We start from the raw sequence: 18278 nt of genomic DNA on the forward strand, positions 1-18278 counted from the left end.
TAGCTCACAGACCAGGTCCGAATTTGACGAGATACCCCTATTAAATACCCGCCAGTAGTTCCAAATGTTTTATATTTCCAAATCCAAAACGATAGTTTTACTGCACAACACAACATATGTTCATGCTGGGAAAAAACTCTACAGTAAGAAACAATCTTAATTGAGCGATTCGTGATGCATTGAATCGAAAAGCGCAAAGTTTGCCAGCGTCCCCTACCAGAACCGCAGACAATAGGGTACTTAAGCCGATAACAGCGACAATAACAGTAGCGACAGCAAATGCCAACGGTACCACAGGTACACACGTTTAATATCATAAAAACGCTATCAAGACCGTATAATGTACCAGTCGATAAAGTGCTGTCGACCAGTGGAGTAAACAGACGCGACGCCGGTTGACGTCTCGCGAGCAGTTGCAGAACGGTGCGATTGAAACGCGCGCGCAGATTTTGCCTACATTCGTTCAGTGCACCGTTACTGTTAGGATCTGATTTTCGGCAACCACGAGATCAGTAGTGGTAACGATAGTACAACTTATAAGTGGTAGTAGTAGTAGTAGTAATACTGCATTAGTCTTTGCTTGGCTGCCGTTGTCAATTCGTCAGTGGGTTTGTAGTTCTGAAAGATCAGTTCTTTGCCAGGAGCGTCCCGCGTGTTCCACTGCATTACAGTAAACCAACCGTCAGTTGATCGTAGGTCGCAGATGCGTTCGGATCGGTTCTCCCGGAAAAGTTCAGAATATCGGAGTTGATCGAATTTCTTATAGTGAAATAAAACTCATTTGCAACTGAGGATTACCTTTAGAAGGGCTGAGTAATCAACCAAATCCTGCTTCAATTAACATCTCGTGATTTCACGTACTGTGCGAGAGGGGCCAGCACCGTAGCACAACAATAGAATCTATTTTGAAAACAGAACACTATTCTCACCGTGTCTCAAGGCGAATGTCAATGCAGTTTATATAGAGAGTGTGGTGCTATTCTGTTTTGTGCCGTACTGTTTGATGTGCGTTGTGTGTATGTCGCGAATCAGCTGTGCAAACCAAATAGGGCAAACAATCAACTAGACTGTGGTGGCGCGTTGGACCTCAATCGTGTAGGTATAAGCGGGGCTGTGGTCGCGGTAATTGACGGCGTTGGAATTCCGGTCTAATTCATACTGTCCTTAACCGGTTGAGCTACACAGTGATACCTGTTGACAAATAGGGCCTGAGATTCGACCGTCGACACCTGAAAACGATTGTCAAGGTAAGATTTGATAGAACAGATATAAGGCTTCTATTGATTCCGGCGATTGATAGATTGTAATTCAAGTTTGAGGTGCGATTTATATTGCAGTTGACGAGGAAGTAGATTTAACGTAGGTTGTTGTGATTTGTTTTGAAGGGAATCGTCCTTGAGGAATTTTTTGAATGAAAAGCTAATACATTAGTCGATTTTTTTTTAATATTTTCTTTTTTCTTATCATCTATTGTAACGGCAATTGAAAATACAAGTAAACATTTGAAACCTATAAATATACGTTGCGATTCAGAAAACAGTTTTCGTATGTTTATGGAGCATACAGCTGAAAGAACTTACAGCAAAATATTGACCTCCATTGTTACATTACGTTGTTTGCGGATGAGGAGATCCTTGGCCAAGTATGCGAAATGATGTAGTAGGCCGGTTTTAGAGGAAATTCACCATTCAAGCTTTCTTATCAGGCAAGTAAAGAGCTGATCGTACTTTATGATGAGTTTAACTCTATCCTGTTCAACTTTTTCCTAGCGCAGTTTTAAAATTATTCCTTTTCTCTGCTAGAGTCGAGGTACACGAACAATTGAAAAATATTGAAACAAATGTTCTTAGCGGCATTTAATACTTTTATCCTCAAGTTTGTAGATATGTTCAGATAGAGTTATAGGTAATCACTCCTGGTTTTTAGCTGACTGTTCTGACGTCTTGGGCATTCAAGGGAAACTCTTGATTTGTCCTGGTTTTCCACTTCTAACCCTAGGTTTTCGTCATTGAGCTTTCGCTGGTTCTGGCCGTTGTTACGGGTGACCGCGCTGAAAAAAAACGAATTAACCCACCTAGCAGTGAGATGGGACATTTCTTACACATATCGCTGTTGGTTCATTAATTAGTTGTCAGATCTCATGCGAAGTAGGCACTGAACTAGATGTGACTGAAAACAGCTTCGAGTCGCGCACGAATAGAACCTCGAATGAACTGAATAAACTTTAGAAAATCAAAAAAAAAACAACATAAAAAAAATAAAATTAAAGAAATTAAAGAAAGAAGGTCATCAGATAAATAATAATCAATCAGCTTATTAAACGTAAACTAACAAGTTGATATAAATGAAAAAACGCTTTTAATCCACCTAACAGTGTGATGAGACATTTCTTATAACTCTTATCACTCTCTTCGGATATTATATCGTTTGAGAACATTTAGAACTTGATGCTTCGCGATGTTTTTGATAACACATACTACATGGGAAAGTGGCAGGACTCAGAGAATCGCTCAAATCAGCATAGGACAACATCAGTGCTAGAAATCTCAAATCAAATCAATGGGAAGCGAAAAAATGGCCCATAAAATAGACATAGCTACGAATTATTGTTAATGCTCTGTTAATAAAATATCTAAATTGTGGTGGGAAAACTGAATTTTCCTAAAGGGGTTATATATTGTACTGAGCCAAAAAAATCGCATTTTTTTTTAATCGATTTGAAGTTTATACTTTACCCTTTGGCGATTGTTTACTTTTTCGGTCCCACCTATCAGCATTGAAGTATCGTTCTTACGTTTTTTTACAATAACTACAGTTCTACACCACCGATTTCGTCCGGGTTTTTTTTTAATAGCGATCATTGTTACTATTTACAGCTGATATCAGCTTGATAATCCTAAAAAAATACGAAAATGACAGTTTCGCTTCTAAACTGCTAGCAAAAAAAGTATCGCCCTGTTTGTTTGCATGGAGCGTGGAGGGCGAAACTTTAAATAAACAAACAAAAATACAGTTTCGCCCGTTGTATTTTTTGCTGTAGTTTAAGAAAGCAATATCGTAGAATCAAAATTTTTAGGTTAATTGGTTGCGTTTCAAAGCCCTCATTCGCATGTATGAAAAAAGCCTTATGTTTACATTTGTAAGTATCGCCATTTTCACAAAAAAAGGGTTGAAATGAAATCGCAGCTCCGGATATCACGCTATCTCTGAAGTGCATGCGTGCATAGTTCCAAATTTTACTTCGACATCGACTTTTTCTAAAGGTGACTTCCCAGTAGTATCCTTGATTTGAATTATTATCGCTAATCCTAATGCCAAAGAACAAATGAAAACCTCTCGAAAACGAACCGTTTGGGAAAATCATCATCATTACTGGAATTTTCATTTTCACGAAACTTTTCGATAACCTTCCGTCACTTGCGTTAATGCACTGTGTGCACAGTGCACTGAAAATCTAGCGAAATCGTCTTAGGGCACCAGCGGGTCTAATTCAGAGCTATCTGCGCGGCGAGTAAAGTAAAGAATACTAAAAATTAATTTCTATTCCATAATTTTCAGTTCAGCAATTCGAGAGATCGTGCTCACCGCAAGCCATGAAAAATAGACTACGTTGTGAAGCGATGGTCACTATTTATTAAAAAATCACGGTTAAATAAAAAAAATTATACTATTAAAAAATTTCAAATAGTTTATAATTTTCACAAACTTATTAAGAAAAATTGTTTAATAATCTTTCGTAATATTGTGTAAGAAAAAAGCTGAAAATTTCAGTATTTTCTCTATCTGCATCATATTAACCCTTAAGTATACCAATTAATTGGTATACGAATTGGAATAGGTTCGCCAAATTTTGGAAGAAGTCTATAAAAAACCCCTTGAAAATTACCTAAAAATTGTTGTAGTTCGATACAATAAAAAATCCCCAAAAATGAAATGTACCTATTAATGTGAAACACAGTGAATAATACATACAATAAAGACCCATTTTTATCAGTCTCATGGTGTATTTTAGGCTGACAAAATGGGGACATTGACTAAATCGGGCAATTTTTTTTTCTTTATAATAAACTGAAGCTGTTAAAATATTCTTCCCGTCCCTTGATGTAGTCTGATAACTATTTCTGATTATGATGAACTTTTTATTTTTGCATATTTCCATCTTCATGATAAGGAAAACATGCTCAAGAAAGGATTTACTCGAATTCAGTCTTGTTCGTCTGCTAGAGCCCATCAAACATATGTTCATATTTGGCTGATAAAATCAGGGTTTCAATGTATTATAATAGATATTCAGCATTCGAAGAAGTTTCTTGTGAACGAGTGTGGAACGACTTTGTTTCTAATTACTTGAAATCAGCGGCGTAGCCAGAAATTCGGTTTGGTGGGGGTTTGGTGAAAATCGATCATACTGTCCAAACGGCATAATTCCGAAACCGTAATTTTTGAAGTTTTAAAATTATGCAGAATTAATTTTTCAGAAAATAGTAACAGAGTTCGTGTCTAGCGAATTTGTTGAGACTTTATTGTAGTCATGAATATTAACCTGAGAAAAATCACCATAAATACTTCTTGGACGATATACCGTCAAAATTATTTAATCAAATGATGCACTGTTTAACGTTTGTAAAACTCATCGAAGATACTAAACCTCCGAAGTTGGCGGTTTCAAAATGATGCTATCTTGACCTTAAATTACTGATTTTAAACATTTGACCTATACATATAATTGGTCATACAACAAAAATCAAATGCTCATCAAAATCGATCAGAACCTGCTAGAATCGAATGGAAATCGTCATTTTTCATAAATTTCTCTTTATATTCGGAAAGTGTTATACTCGTTATTAATCATATTACGTTTTCGTCTCAACTCGACGCATTCCCAAAATAAAAACCTGTTTTAATCCACCTAGTGGTGCAATTGTGCTTTTCTCATTTGTCCAGACTACGTTTCCATGGCTGGTTATGTTCAATACAATGGTGGAAATGAATATTACATGTTCAGTACGATTTGCACATACATACAATGGATCGACAGCCACGATCTTGAGATATTATGTGATACTGAAACGTCGCTTGAAACCAGGGGCGGATCATGGAGAAAGGTCCGGGAGCTCCAGATCCTGCCGAAAATTTTCAACTTGTTAAGAAATTTTAAACTAGTTTTAATTTTAAAGTAGCTACCCCTCACTGCATACTCCCTCCGGGCCGGTATGATTGACGATTTTTAGAGTGATTGCATAACCTTTCTATATGAGAAAGACAAAAATGTACCAAAGTCCAAAAAAAGTCAAAATACAAATTTGATTTTGAAAATTTTTCATTTCAGTTTATATGGGAATTTGCTGTGTGGTTGCACTCTTCAACTCGTAACTCCGGAACCGGAAGTCCAATCAATAAAAAATTCAATAGCAGCCGATGGGAAGGTTGTGCCTTTCATTTGAGACTAACTTTGTGCAAATCGGTCCAGCCATCTCTGAGAAACAGAGGTCACATTTTTTCCACATACACACATACATACACACACAGACATTTTCCGATCTCGACGAACTCAGTCGATTGGCATATGACACTCGGCCCTCCGGGTCGGGATTAAATTGACGAATTTTAGAGTGAATGAGAATGGCAAAAACATTTTTGGCAAATGTTGAAAGTTATGCATTTTTTTGGTGAGCAGTTCTATGTTTCATAGACATTAAATCAATTTTAACTTCTCTTCCTCTTAAATAAAGACCCTTATTACAGTACATCTCTACAAAAACAAGATCAATTTGAAAATAAATCTGAGGACTATGATTGATTACAGAACTCTGTAATTTTCTATTGGAATGTTTTCAGGCAGGAATTTGATATTGATGCTATTAGACAACTGTGAAATCAAGACCAATAGATCAGATACATATCAGGACCCCATTCCGACAATTTATCAAAAGTCCTCATGATGTTTACAACAACAGGTTATCAATCTACGGATCAGATAATTGTTATTGTAATATTGAATTAAATCAGTCTGCATCAATAAATTTTCAACTGCAATCCAATATTTTTTTTGGGTGTGGTGGGGGGGGGGGGGGGGGTTGTATGGTGTTAAACCCCAAAACCTTCTCTGGGCTACGCCGTTGCTTGGAGTTATTTATTTGGCTTTTCATTTTCCGATATGTTTCAGATCGATCCGATGGTCATTAGTTAGAAAAATTGCAGTCAGAAGGTTCGCACAAATGAACATTTTTGCACTGATAAGTTATCAAGTTCCTTCCAGACAACTTGGAAGTGTTCGGTGCGGTGATTATTTCTAGCGGTTGTAGATAGAAAAATGAAATACAAAATTCGATTTGTCGAAATAATGATTGGCTTATTTCAATGGATTATTTCTATATTGAACAATAAATAGGCGACAAAGAGTAATCCACAAACAACAAGCCATAACTTTTAAAGTATTCAAAATAGATATTTGAAGTCTTCAGTAAAATTATTCGCAAAAGTAAGAGCTACAAATTTGTAGAAGGCATCATTTCGATATAATCACTTTCAAGAAAATTTGTGAAAATATCTTACTCATAGGGGGATTAATCAGCAAAAGCACAATACCAAAAGAAAGGGCATATTTCCTCCATTAAATTCTCCGAAGATACTATTGACCTAAAATAAGCCGTTTTGGCGTTAATAATAGATTACATGTTTTTGGTCATATTTTTGGCAATGGGAAATGATAAAAATCTTTCGTCCGCATTTAATGTTAAATATCTCTTTTGATAATAGTCCGATTTCAACAATCTATAGCTTGTTCGAAAGGTATTCGTTAAAGCTGTCTAAAAACATATGAATTGTTAATCTATATTGTCAATTTCGGCAGATAATTCAAAAAAATTGCAAAAAACGCCATTTTTACGCATTCAAACATTCATATCTTGGAAACTAAACATCAGAATCAAAAACAAATTAATAGCGTTCATACTGTTTTTTAGTTCTTTCATTTAAAATTGGTTTGGATAAGATCGGTTCAGCCATTGCTGAGAAACACGAATGAGAATTTGTCCGTTACATACACACACACACACAGACACACACACACACAAACAGACATTGTCCCAAATCGTCGAGCTGAGTCGATTGGTATATAAGACTCGGCCCTCCGGGTCTCGGAATTTTTTTTGAAAGTTTGAGCGAATTCTATACATTTCTTTTATAAGAAATGTAAAAACAATAAAAGAAATAAATGATTAAAATGAAACATTAAACGCTACTATAAATGTTTTAAAATAAATAGAATACGTTAAAAGTACTTCAAATTTATGGATGAAATGAATGAAGAAACTGAGTGACATATGAGTTAACAAATGAATAAAATGCATTGTGAAAATCCCATTATTAGAAACATGACTATTCAATATACAATGCACTTCGTAGTGTGTCCATCTTTTTTGTTTTCACCTTTTCGTATTCGTTCACCTTTTCTTGAGGGCGTCGTTCAAGATTATCTGGTGTTTCCACTTTATTGATACATTGTAAATAGTTCTTAGGTTCCACATCAAATTGCATTACGGAAAAATCGCTGTGGAAAATTACCTAGTAAACCGAAACCTACAGACGATCAAATATAACCCATTCTCCAATTTTGGCATATTTGTTTCATTTAGCTTCAATACCATAAACGTACGCTCACGCGTTACGTTTAACTCCACTCATTTGATTCTGTGCATCATCGGGTTGTAGCTTCTTCTATACGGAATCCCACTTTTTCTTCGTGTCTTCCTCAGATTTGACCTACTTGGGATGCTTTCATAGTGTCTGCTTCATAATTGCCCAGTATTTTCGATGGGCCTTAGTTCCGGTGCGTTTGGGAGGTTTATGTCCTTGTCCTGTCCTTGGCCTCGTTGACTTCGTACCACTTCAGGACAACATTTGAATAGTGACACGAAGCTAGATCCGGCCAGAAGATCGTAAGGCCCACGTTTTGCTTCCACAGAAGCAGTAGACGCTTCTGTAGACGCTCCTTGAGGTAGATCTCCCCGTTTACAGTCCCGGTAGTCACGAAAGGCGCACTCCGTTTGCCACATGAGCAGATCACTTGCCAAATCATGTATTTATTGGCAAACTTTGAAACTTTCTGCTTCCTTACTTCCTCCGGAGCATCAAACTTGTGCTGGGCGGTGAAGAGCAGTTACTTCGGAAGCCGCCGGAAGTTGCTCCGGGAGCTGTCCAATGAGTTATTTAAACAATATTTTTCCGTGATGCAATTTGATGACATTAATGCACATATACACATACAGAAAGTCCCAATTTGTCGAGCTAAGTCGATTGATATATGGGACTAGGCCTTCCGGGCTTTGGAAAAGTTTGTGGAAGTTTACCGTAACTTAACTTTTTGTCGGTTCCGACAGCGTAAAGTACAACCATTCGTATATATTGCGAACGTTATTCGTATATAATGCGAGCTTTTTTCGAATATATTGCGAACGTTGAGTTCAAATAATTACTTCTGATTTTATGATATATCTACAATTCCTATATTTCACGAAAGTAGATTGTACATATTTGTAGCTGTTTATGAATAAATTTGTTTAGTGATATGATTTTTTTGCATTAATATTTTGGGGATTCTTCGGACAAAATCGTTCATATTACAAAAGGTGTTAACAAATCCAAAAAAGACACTTATATATTTTATCCAACAATTCGTTTAAAGGATGATATTTGTTTCCTGGTGTTCATGAAAATTAAAATATTTTCATGGAACTACCACAGATTCATCATATGTACGAAAAATGTGTATATCTTACGCAAGCACGTAAACTAATCGTAGCAGATATACAAATATATTCTCTCAGTTGAACTACGGTCAACGAAGATAGAAAATGCACAAATCGCATCGAATATTAAATCCAACAATGAACGTGATGCTATCACGAACTTGTTGGATCAGTATGTCCGCTATGAAAGGCAAAGCGCACGTATCTACGTTATCTACTTGAAAGCTTCTATCTACACTTTACAATTGCGACTTTAAGCTTCGAGTACGCTAGTGTCGTGGTTGTCTCCGTACTTGCCCAACATGATACTATGTGTTAAGTACAGTTCGAACATTTCGTTTCCGTCACGCAGGAAAGCAACATGGACCCACCGCTTTTTTTAATTTTGATTATAGAGGTTTTAACCTTAGGGTCATTCGCCTCTATTCGGGTTAGAGAAATCTCTTTTGGAGAAATCTCTAACCCTATGTGTGGGGTTGGGAATCGAACCCAGATGAGCTGCGTACAAGGTAATCGCTTTACCAACTACGCTACGCCCGTCCCCTGCTATTTGTTATATTTTTCAACGACGTGACAGATTTACTAGCCATTAGATGTAAGCCGAAAACTGGAAGATCTATGTGGTAGTGAATTCGTTAGAAGACTACATATTCGCAATAGCTTTATCTGGAAAATTCGTTACTGATCAACACTCTTGATTTAGTAAAAAATATATTCAACATTCTTGTATTTTCAAAATTTAAAAATAACGAATAATTCGGAAACCATTTATAAAATCTTGATTTAACAAGAATGTTTTAGAATATGTGAAATCTATCGACTAAAGTAGAACACAATTTGTTTGGTCTTGCAAGAAACACCTCTTGCAAGCATGGTGTGATGTCAATGGAATAGGCTAGTCGTCATATAACTGATACTGTTCTGTGCATAGTGAACCAAATAACGGATCTCGGTGTTTTACAAAATCCAAAATTTTGTTTCCATTCTCATTCATTTCATTTTCATTCACAGATTACATTTTCTGAAATCAGTGCATTGTCTACCTGTGTGTCGAATATTTGAAAATTCGTCAAGTGTCTGGGTGCCAAATGACGTCACATCTAAAGAGTTCCAAAAAGTTTCATTCGACGTGACCTTTGGAATCTAGCGTGGTGTTATTCTTTAAATCGTCCAGCGCATCCCGATATAGCTGCTAAACAGCGATGTCGACTGCTACCACCTCCTATCGTTGCAAGATTTACGTGCATCGAGCAGAATGCTAAAACAGGGGTCTCTGTTACAACCGGGATTTCACAGAACTTTCAAGGGACATAATGGAGCAATGAGCAGAAAAGCTCGCCACTTTGTGTCATTCTTTTTTTGCGTATCTATATCTCAGTTTATAAAATAGAATCAAGAGATTGGATTAGTATTCTTTTACGCCATTAAGACTATTTTGTCAGATGAAATACAAACAAACAAATATGTCAATATGATAACATAAAGAATCCATAATGTAGCGAATGCAGTGGGCTTAATCATATATCGAAGCAAAACATATAACATATATATGGGCATAGATGCGTTTTTTGTAACGGTTTTTCAGTAACAGTGTATTCATTCATAAATAGGTTTTGCAGCACCTATGTATTAGTAGAATCAAAAAAGAATAGGTTGAGTGGAAATGAATTTCGTGGAATCAATAACTTGATGGAAAGCAAATAATAAATCTTCGTTGCGTTCCATCGATTCGCGTAAATTGGTTGCTAAGAAAGTTTTCGTCTCCTTAGCCTGTCATGGAGATGACAAAACAAAGGAACAAAACTCGATTTTTACAGTGATTGCATAGTATTTCTTTATATGAGAAAGGCAAAAAGTTTTCAGTTTGCGCAACGAAAGCTCAGATTTCTTTCATTCACGCATGTGACCGCAACAACTGGGATATACCTACACATTCGCCTCAAATATTAAAACCAAGCGCGCGGTGTACACTTGTACAGTGCTAGAATCGAACAGCTGTGTCAGTCCATCGTATCCGTACAGGAATGGAAGATACGCACCAAGCAAAACGAGTCAACACTAGTGATGATGGGTGGAGCAAAAGAGTCAACTAGTACCACGACGCTATGTTAACTATGATTGCAAATGGAGCTGAAATGTATATTAAACCTCCGGAATTCGCGCAAATGGCCCACTGAACGAGCAGCTACAGCTGCTCTAAGACGATTCCGCTAGATTTTCAGAGCAGCGTGCACTCAGTGCATTAGCGCGACTGCCGGAAGGTTAATTTGAATTATTGCGTATTGTACATGAATTGTGTGCTTGAAATGATCACAACGCAAGATTAAGCATGGTGTTTGATCGGACAAGCTCAATCGCCTGTTGAATTGCACTGCGTAGCGTACCTCCACACTCAGTGTAATGGACTTATCACTCAGCTACACTGGCTGTGGAAGCACGCAATGCGGTACTCTGCTCCGTCTGTCGTTCAACAGGCAACTGAGCTTGCCCGACCACATCTGTTCTTTAAATAGTCCATGATGACGTCATTCATAGAAGCGTTGCGCGTTAGGTACATAAATCTGTCGTGCCAGACTAGGGAAGCGCAGTCTTCTGTGTACAATTGTGTGGTATTTTGACTATGTTATTCATAAATAAATTTTCATTATTTTTTTTTATTATTTTATTTATTATTTTTTAATTATTTTTCATTTCTGATGTCAATCTAGACGATGACTAATGAAATCTTGCATTAATATCATTCCCCATTATCATTTATTTTATCCAAATTTGCCTGCAAAACCCGCATAACGGCCTGATGATCGATCGTAGCACTGGCAAGCCGCAAGTCACTACTTGTTGTTGTCATTTGAAAACGATAGTGTTATTTCTTAGACACGTTGAAAACTTAATTTAGATGTCAATTCATAGTAATGTAATCGGGAATATATCTGACAACAAATCCGATTTTAGTTTTATGCTATGACAAGATATGATAGCTTGTAATGCGATGTCGATTGTTGCTGAACACCCAACACCCTTGCAATTTATGATCGATCCCTTTTTGTAGTTTGTATTTGCTCAAGCCTCCATCTTGACCAACGTCACCAAAAGGATATTCATGGCTTATTTGATTCAGGATACAAATCACAGTATATCAATATGTATAACTTAAAACTATTAACCTTGGCAGTACAGGAGCTAAGGTTTTGGTTTAATAAGCCACCTATCATATGCTCGAGCATCAGCTTCGAAGAATTCTTAGTAGTCAGATAGATCGAAGTACTATCCCTACAATTGCCTGAACATTACAGTAACTCAGTTGCGAAGTCTGCTGCTAAGTTTATAACTGAATCACTCCAGAATACCTATTAGACCGGCAACAATTTTGACTCTTTTTTCGGAACACTGCTGGTTCAAACGGTAACTGGTTGCAAACATCATCTGCAAAATATGAGCTTTATCCGATAGCTCTACTTGACCCACAAGAGGTTTCAAGTTTCTATTGTAATATATATGGAAACTCGGAAATATAAACTTAAAATGCAATAAAAAAATTCCACAGTTGATCGGCACACCTCGAAACTTATCGTGGTGTAGCTAAATTAATAACGAACAGCTTTGTTGAAGAATGCATATTGTTTGGAGATTCACCGACAAAGTTATTTAACTCTGAAAACCAACCGATTTTCTTGAAATTTCCTATCTAAGCATGTGTGAGAAAGAGAGGCAACACTTTATATTATGTCATTGCTATTAACTTTGTCGCCGATTTTGGGGTGCTGCATGCTGTTGTGCAGTTGTCCTTATGGCCTGAACAGCTTCCACAAATTTGGCAATCGTTTATGGTTCTGAGATTGGTATGGAGAACTCTGGTTTGATTTCGTTTATCGTAGATGTGTTTAAAATCGGCTAAACTGAATTTTCTGTGCAGAATTCTTCATTGTATGGTGTCTGATTACGGTACTGGCGTGCAGCAATTTGGCCCTCGTGGATGCATAACGGATTTTCTTTAATATTAGTTGCGTGAGTTTTGAGCCAACTAGGAGGGATTAAGTCTATTGATTCGCCTCCTCGCCACAAGAACACCATTAGGATAAATCGCGAAGAAGTTTCTTCAAGTATCAGCTATAACGGATTCGACTTCTTCGTATTGCGAATTGAATTGCATTATTGCGATTAGCTCAGGAGAGGTACGCTGGGATAAGTCATGTAGCCTTATATCTATATTGTCATTTTTTATATAAGCAGAAATTTTAATACTAACGCAACCCAATTTCAACCGCGTTTTTGGGTTGTTCTGCAAAACGAATTATTCCACTTGGCCTAACGTATTGAATGATATCGGTACTCCATTGCGCAGGTGTTGATACTGAAGAGAGGCCAATTCCGCAAGCCTTAGCTCCATTTTTATCTTCAGAAAATATTCCTCTGCACGAGAACGCTGTATATTTTTACATATACTTTCTAATAAAAAGTTAAACTGTACTTTCCAATAGCAAAAGGTATAGTTTTGGCTATTTTTTCACATAAAAGGTGTATTACAACTATTGGGCCGATACGGTCGGCCATGTTGTTATAGTTGTAATAATAGTAGTTTTCTTTTTTACTGCAAAACTAAGTAAAAACAAAACACAACATGTATATTTTTACATATATGCATATAAATAAGTTAAACTGCAATTTCCAGGATAAAAAAATGTAGCTTTGGCTATTTGTTCTCATAGAAACGTGTAGCACAACTATTGGATCAAATTAGTCTGCCATGTTGCTATAGTTGAGTTACCTGTTGCATTAGTTGTACTACCATTTCCGTTCATCCCAAACTGGTATGGATAGATGTTTTATTTTTCATTTGCACTGCTGCTCACATACTCTCATTCTGGCTCACTTTTTAATCACCTGCTCTCTCACTCCAGCTACTACTGATATGAGAGTTAAATTAACTTGACACTTGATTTTCTTTCTATTCTCTACAACAATAGTTTAGGAATATGCAACATCTTTTTTCCATCCAATAAACTAAGGTCGTTTTGACGAGATTAATAAATTCAAAGTAACAACAAATTATGAAAATTACGTTCCATGGAATAGTATATAAATAAATTTGCAGGTAGCCAGTTGTTCAATTGATTGACCATAATTGTTCTCGTTTATTATTTTTACTCTTTATGATTTTTAGCCATCAACAAAAAACAAGAAATATAACCCAATTCAGCAGAAAACTTCAAATATTTCCATAGACATTCGCTTAGGCAACCAACTTGTAGCAAAATGCAAAATTGTTTGAGATTTAGGTGTAATCTTAGACTCCAAGCTCCCATTCGTACAACATTACAACAATAATACATAAACTGTATCGATTTTGTTGGCTATTTACGGCAAATTTGAGACTAAGAGAAACAAAAGCAATGAAATTGAAAGACGGATAGGTATTCTAGAGCGAATCAGTTATAAACTAAGAACGAAAAACTAGGACTAAGCAGGCTCATATGGACATGATCGAAAGGAAATGTGAAGAGTGCCTTCTGCTAAGTAGGAGTTGGGCGTTGCACCCAAGTCTACCGTATGGTCATTGATAGAACACAACTCATCATTATGTTTTACCGCCGACGCCGAACTAAGAACGTGTAGTTTATTCAAAGAACAATCTTTTAGGACAAACTATGCGAAAAATAGTCCTTTCAATAGAATGATGCGTCATTATAATGAAAATTGTGAAATATTTAAACATTCCATGTCTAGAAAACAAACTAAATTTGAACTTACCCGTAGAAATAATGTGTAGTATATAAGTAAATATTGAAATATCATTGTATGTAGTCTTCATATGCTTGACGAAAATAAATAAAAAAAACCTATTTTAATCCACCTAGCGGTGCAATTGTGCCTTTCTCAATCATGAATCACGAGAATGTGTGCGTTGTTTATATTCATTAAAAGCTTTTAAATGCATATATTACATTTTATTATTGTACATCACATGACAACTATTTACAGGAAAATAAATCATTATTCGAGTTCTAAAATTTTGAAGAAGAAAAAACAGCCACGGTAATATTGAACTGAAAAAAGGTGCGAAATCGGCAAAGTCCCAAAAAGTCGATTTTTACAAAAAAAAATTTTCGGGATAACATAAAATCTCGACGTTTCATGCATTTTAAAGATGTTTGGCATCAAAAATACGAATTCGATTTCTGAAATTTCATGGGGTCCCTCCTTTGAAAAAAAAATTTGAGCTCCGGCTTATATGGGAATTTCATATGTGACCGGACGATTTAGTCTATATTTCCGGCCCCATATAAGCGATCCGTACGAAATTTTATAAACATCTTTGGGGATATTATAGCTATCATTTGGGACTAAGTTTGTGAAAATCGGCCCAACCATTTCCGGGAAACTGATGTGAGTTCGTAAATTTCGAAAGATGGCCGCTTTTCCCGAGCACTTCCGGAACCGTCTATGGTGGTCAATGTAGTGAACGAAAGTTTGGTTGGCCGTCGGTGACCTAGAACAGCAAATTTAAGTTGTTTGAGAGACATTTTAGCGAAATTTTTACCTTTTTTGCTTTCATCGGAGTATCGGTTTGAATCACAATTTGCTATGTGATCGCACGCCACAACCTATAACTCCGGAACCGGAAGTCGGATCGGGATGAAATTAAATAGCCATTTACGGGGACGCAATACTTTTCATTTGAGGCCAAGTTTAGTCGAATCGGTCTAGCCATCTCCGAGAAACCGATGTGACTGTTATTCTGAATTTAGATACTTCCGCCGGGGCTTCCGGAACCGAGGATGGTGGCCAATGTGGCCAAATAGACTTTGAATGGATGTTAGTGACCTAATACTACAAATCGAAGCAGTTGTGGTCATATTTTCGAAAAAATTTCACCTCTATGCATTCATTGCAGAATTTATTAAAATCGACATTTTCTGCGTGTTCGTACTCATCACCCTGTAATTCCGGAACCGGAAGTCGGATCCATTAGAAATTCAATAGCAGCCTATGGAAACGTTGCACCTTTTATTTGAGACTAAGTTTGTCAAAATCGGTTCAGCCATCTCTGAGAAAAATGAGTGACATTTTTGGTAACATACACACACGCATACGCACATACACACACATACATACATACACACATACATACATACACACACAGACATTTGCCGAACTCGACGAACTGAATCGAATGGTATATGTCACTCGGCCCTCCGGGCCTCCGTTAAAAAGTCGGTTTTCGGAGCAATTGCAATACCTTTCTATTGAGAAAGGCAAAAATTTCACCTTTTTACATTCATCGCAGAATTCGTTAGAATCAAGATTTGCTGCGTGATCGTACGTATCACCCTGTAATTCAGGAACCAGAACTCGGATCCACACAAAATTCAACAGCAGCTGATGGACCTTCCATTTAAAATCAAGTTTGTCAAAATCGGTTCAGAAAATTCCGAGAAACCGATGTGGACAAATCAACAAATTTTGTTTTGTAACCATACTCTTCAACTCGTAATCCGGGACAAGATGTCGGTTGAAAATCAAATTCAATAGCAACCTATGGGAATAGTATACCTTTCATTTGAATCTTAGTTTGTAAAAATCGGTTCAGCCATCTCCAAAAAACCGATGTGGACATTTTGTTAACAAATCCGCACATACACACATACATACATACATACATACATACATACATACATACATACATACATACATACATACATACATACATACATACATACATACATACATACACACATACATACACACAGATATTTTGCGATCTCGATCTCGATTCTGCGAACTGAGTCGAATGTTATATGAGACTCGGCCCTCCGGGCCTCGGTTAGAAAATCGGTTTTTGGAGCAATTGCGTAACCTTTCTAAATGAGAAAGGCAAAAGAATAGTATTTAATTAGCTTAATCAGCATGAGTTCAATGTTATCTTCATGTGATTATATTTTGAAATGTTGGTGGAATGGGTTTAAAAGTGGAGGGAATGGGGGGTTAGTAGAGTGGGAGTGGAGGATGCGTCAGAAATCCTTCATCTTATTTTGGTATACGGGGTGGATGAAGGAAATGCGGGCGTGAGGGTGGTCCAAGGGGACGGTAGTGATGAAGGAGGGAGATGTAAGGGAAAGGCGGGGGGGGGGGGGGGGCGGAGGGGCTCTGATGCAATACTCAGCTGCATATTTTGCCTTCCATTTGAGACTTGGTTTGAGAAAATCGGTTCAGTCATCACCGAAGAACCGATGTGACTTTATTTGTGGAATATGCCCGGAATTCCGAACTTCCGGAATCGTCGATAGTGGACAATATATTCAAAGAATGTTTGATTGGCAATCAGTGATCTAGATCTGCGATTAGAAGTAATTTGGTGACCATTTCAATAGTTTTTAGCCTCTGAGGTATTACGATTGTACCGATTTATATGGGAAATTCCAGTGTATCCTTACTAACACCCCTGTAACTCCGGAAGCAAGAGTCAGAACAGAATGAAATTCAGCAGCAATCAATGGTATTACTGTATCTTTCATTTGAAATCAAGTTTGTAAAAATCGGTAGAGAATTCGTTGGGGAATGGGTGTGATATAAGCTTAGGAACTTGGCGGGTTCCCCGGGGGCGTCATGAACTGTCATAGGTGGCCAATGTGGCTAAAGCTGCTTTGATTGATCATTAGTGATCCAGACCCGCAAACTAGAGTAATGTTACATCAATTTTAATATGTTTTACATCATTTGAACATCATGGTGGTACCAGTTTATATGGGAATTTGCTGTGTGACCGCACTCTTCAACCCGTAACTCCGGAACCGGAAGTCGGATCAACTAAAAAATCAATAGCAGCTTATGGGAGCGTTATACCTTTCATATGAAACTAAGTTTGCGAAAATCGGTTCAGCCATCTCTGAGAAAATTGCGTGAGTTTAAATGACACACACACATACACACACACAGACATTTGCCGATCTCGACGAACTGAATCGAATGGTGTATGACACTCGGCCCTCCGGGCCTCGGTTAAAAAGTCGATTTTTACAGTGATTGCATAGCCTTTCTTTATATGAGAAAGGCAAAAATGATAATCGCATCAGTTTTCATGATCCCTATACCCAGATAACGCATACTCGTGAATTGCTGTGCTTTATGCCAATATGGTTCATAAATAATAACACTATAACTTTTGGTTTAGACAAGTCTTGTCCACAAATAACTAGTAACGCTAATAATTTGGGTCATTATCTGTCATTTAAACACTTTACAGGTAGAACTATTAATTGAATCATTGCACTTCGTTTGATTGAATTACGCTGAACCTGCTGATAATTAAGTCGCTGCATTTCGGTGTTTTAAATTTATGTCGTCAGTAACTCACATAAACTTGGGGCCAGTTAGATGCTAATTCCACAACAATTCTTATCAGCACATCAGAGCTTCTGTGATGTCATGCAGTGTCTAACTGGTGCAAATTAGGTGCTAGTTTGGATGTGACGTCTGCTTGTTCCGAAGTTGATGCCCGTTATTATCCTTTCTTTCCTTTAAAGAATAAAC

The 18278-nt window shown here is 37.1% G+C and overlaps 1 protein-coding gene across 1 annotated transcript in view; it reads left to right on the top strand.

Moving 5' to 3' along the window:
• Positions 1-341: 341 nt before the first annotated feature.
• LOC131680104 (proton-coupled amino acid transporter-like protein CG1139) overlaps positions 342-18278 on the top strand; it is a 122108-nt gene continuing 104171 nt past the window's right edge. The window contains exon 1 of the mRNA XM_058960825.1: positions 342-1247. The gene's annotated coding sequence lies outside the window, so the exon portion shown is untranslated. The remainder of the gene's footprint in view (positions 1248-18278) is intronic.

Source organism: Topomyia yanbarensis, chromosome 2 (assembly GCF_030247195.1).
Source record: "Topomyia yanbarensis strain Yona2022 chromosome 2, ASM3024719v1, whole genome shotgun sequence".
NCBI classification, from domain to species: domain Eukaryota; kingdom Metazoa; phylum Arthropoda; class Insecta; order Diptera; family Culicidae; genus Topomyia; species Topomyia yanbarensis.